Source organism: Euprymna scolopes, chromosome 39, assembly GCF_053919585.1.
Source record: "Euprymna scolopes isolate OS-2025 chromosome 39, ASM5391958v1, whole genome shotgun sequence".
Lineage (NCBI taxonomy): Eukaryota > Metazoa > Mollusca > Cephalopoda > Sepiida > Sepiolidae > Euprymna > Euprymna scolopes.
The window spans coordinates 8,169,688-8,173,594 of NC_136520.1; the positions used below are offsets into that span (position 1 = coordinate 8,169,688).

At 37.3% G+C, this 3,907-nt stretch overlaps 1 pseudogene; it reads left to right on the plus strand.

Moving 5' to 3' along the window:
* Positions 1–971: 971 nt before the first annotated feature.
* Positions 972–1,075, plus strand: LOC145264000 (U2 spliceosomal RNA; annotated as a pseudogene).
* Positions 1,076–3,907: the final 2,832 nt, after the last annotated feature.

Sequence of the window (3,907 nt, forward strand, 5' to 3'; positions counted from 1 at the left end):
TAAAGAAAACCAAAGAACATATATCCAGAGTTTATCTTCTATATAAATAAAATGAACTCATTTTTTCCCGTCTGATTTTGACATTAATAGGATTAAAAATCAAGATATTTCATGCAAATATAATATGCACAAACGGCAGAACAATATCTGAGGTGTGTTATAGGCTTATTATTTCTCAAATTCCTCGATAATCTTAGATTTCTATACTTTTTCTGCTGAGAAGTCACGGGCAAAATCGGTTAAGATCAATGGAAGTGGTAAAATATTTTCTCTCTAATAAATTCCTCCTCCTCCTGCCACCACTTAGCACCGTTTGGGGATCGTTCACAAGGAACAGTTGAGAAAAGAACACCGGTTTGGCTTCGTAGTTCTTTCATGTAAAGTTATTTAAAATCACTAAACTAAGCTGCAGTTCTCTGTGGCGTAGTGGTTAACGTACTGGACATTTCACATTATATTTTCACGTTCGCGCCGACCTACCGTAGTCCTTTTTTTTTTTTTCCTAAACAACTGGAATGGACTTTTCTTGGTGGCCGAACTGTTAACGTTGCAGATGTTTTTTTGTTTTTTTTCACACTTTATTTTCCTACTTTTACTCATGACTCCGGGTTTGATCCTTCCTACTTACCTACCATAACATTTTTAAAACTCCCCCCACGTCCCGGAAACAAACACTCGGGCAACGCCGGGTACCCCCGCTAGTCTTGAATAAAAACTGAACCGATATTAACGTTACATGAATTATGACTTTGTTGACACCGACAAATTACTACGGCCCCCGATTGACACGTGTTTGTCAGACTCATCTTCGTTTTTTGTCGCGTGCAAGCGACTCTACAAGTCACTCTGTCGGCCCGTCGGTCTGTCTGTCGGTCGGTCTGTCGGTCGGTCGGTCCGTAACACTTTTGTGCTTGACCTTTTTGGTTAAGATCGAAGGTATGTTGTCAATAGATGTTTTCCTTAGCTTTATAATCTTTTCTTGGCCTTTTGGCCAACATCAATGTGTAGTATCTGTTCTTACTACATATTGTACTTATGTTTCTAACTTGTTGTTTAAAGTGGAGGATCACTTTTCTGCGTTAATTTAATTTAAAATGATTACCCACTTTACAACCACCAAGTCTCAAAGTCAGTCAAGTCATTCTCCAGATCGTTCAAGTTTTTTAAGGATTCCAGTTATTTTTTAAGCATTCAATTCATTCTTAAGGTCATTCAATTCATCCTTAAGTTCATTAAAGTCATTCTAAGTCATTTACTTTTTATTTATTTAAGTCATTTCATCCCATTTTTCGGTCATTTTAGTTTATCTTTAAGAATTTCATGTCAACCCTACATTCACGCATTCATTCATTACACGAGAGCACGTGACTAATGGCTATCGGCCTTGTTATTATCCCTTTCGCCCCCCCCCTTTCACACTGTCGTATTTCCCTTTTCCACCCTTTTCTCCTCTTAAACAAATAAATACTTTCCCTTTTTTTCAATTCATTTCATTTTTTCTTCTTTCTATTCTTAATCTTCAATAAGAATTCTAACTACATATAATCTATATTTCGCCTACAATCCCTTTGTTTTCTTGGCCTTCGGGCCGGGATCAAAGTGTAGTATCTGTTCCGGCACATACTGCAAGCTATGACTAGCTATGACTAGCAAAGACCAGATGTGGGGGCAACCCCACATGCCTGACCTTTAACCAGCTCCCATTTCCCTCCTCTCGGGAGCTGGTCCCCTTTTTCCCTTCCCCCTCCCTTGACTCCTCACAATAAAAATTGGCCTTGTGCCTAATTTGCTCGGTGGGGGAGCAAATAAATACCATCTGTTCCGGCAGATGCTGCACTTAAGATAATTTGTACCAGTCAATGGAGGGGAAACCCTCTATACTGGGACAATTATTATTTTTGGGAACCAGAGTGCCCCCTTTTTGCCTACTTTTAGGGGAGCTGGTTTTTACCTCACATTAAAAACGGCCTTGTGCCTAATTTGCTCAGTGGGGGAGCAAATAAACACCATCTGTTCCGGCAGATGCTGCACTTAAGATAGTTTGTGCCGGTCAATGGAGGGGAAACCCTCTATACTGGGACAATTATTATTTTTGGTAACCAGAGTGCCCCCTTTTTTGCCTACTTTTAGGGGAGCTGGTTTTAACCTCACATTAAAAACGGCCTTGTGCCTAATTTGCTCAGTGGGGGAGCAAATAAACACCATCTGTTCTTCAGATGCTGCAAGCTATGACTAGCTATGACTGGCAAGGACCAGATGTGGGGGCGGCCCAACATCCCTGACCTTTAACCAACTCCCATTTCCCACCTCTCGGGAACTGGTCCCCTTTTTCCCTTCCCCCTCCCTTCACTCCTCACATTAAAAATTGGCCTTGTGCCTAATTTGCTCGGTGGGGGAGCAAATAAATACCATCTGTTCTTCAGATGCTGCACTTCTATTTCTTGTTCTCTTTCGGTGGAGGAGAAATCCTTCACGACTGAGACAATTTTTATTTTTGTACCTTTTCTCCACGTTAAAAAACGACCCTGGTGTCTAACTCTGTCCCGTGGGGAGGCATAGTAAATAGGTACAATCCCTTTGTTTTTATCTTCTTTTAACTTTTTTCTTTCTTTTTCCTTTTGTTCCCTCTCATTCCTCCCTCTCCACTGTCTATCCAGCGATCTAACCCTTGTTTTTTATGCTCCTTTTAATTCAAGAGAATCTTTCCTCTAATTTATTTTGTCTTAGATTGTCTGTACAGATCGGCAGGATAATTGTTATGATTTAAGCAAAATCCTCGAGGTTGAAATAATTAAAAAAACACATTTAGCTCTACTAAACTATTGAGCAGTGTTTTCCCTGTTGTTTACCAAATATACCTCCTAATATATATATATATATATATATATATATATATATATATATATATATATATATATATATATATATATATATATATATATATACTAGCAAAAGTACCCGTCGTTGACTGGGTTCAAAAAAAGCCTACAGAAAATGGACACTGATTTACGAAACTATGATGAAGGGTTGTAAAGAGATAGCTTCGAATTCGGGGATATCAAAACCAAAGCTAAATATGATGAAAGTAACAATAAAATAGATAAACCCCATAATTTATTATACCACACCTGTTCACACTGAAACACTTATCACAATATTCTGTAGATCTATATTAAAAAAAAACTTGTTAAACTTTGTGACATATTTCAATTCTATGGTGGTCAGGCGCGAACGAACACCCCATAATTATATTATAGTATATTTCTTTAAACTAAAACATAATGATCAAAATATACTTAGATATACGCAGATAGATATGATATACTTAGATAAAGGTAGATAGATATGAAAAGTGTTTATTAAAGTTTGTTCCTATTTCCATTCTATGAAGGCCAGGCGCGAACGCAGACCCCACAATTTTATCATACCGTCCCTATTTAAGTTAAAACATACTTATCAAAGTATTTTTATGTACATCTATATAAAAAACACCTGTAAACTTTTTTTAAATTTTTTTTTTATTTCCATACTATGTGAACCAGCCGCGAACGCAGCCCCCACAATTTTAATGAATCACCGTTCTGCCAGATCAAACATACCCATTTCTTTGTCTCGATACATCTTCTATCATTATAATTTAAAATAGTCACCATATAGGAGCCTATTCCTGACCACATACACATACACACATTCAGCTTCATATTATAAGATATATATATATATATATATATATATATATATATATATATATATATATATATTAGACACTATTTAAACATTGTAATTTAGCATACCATCTCAGCAGCAACCAAATCGCCTAACGGTGAGACGTGTTGACTGTCCTTTCTACGGTCGCGTTCCAAATCTAGCTTGAGGTAGTTACTAGCGTATCCTCACTGATGAGCTG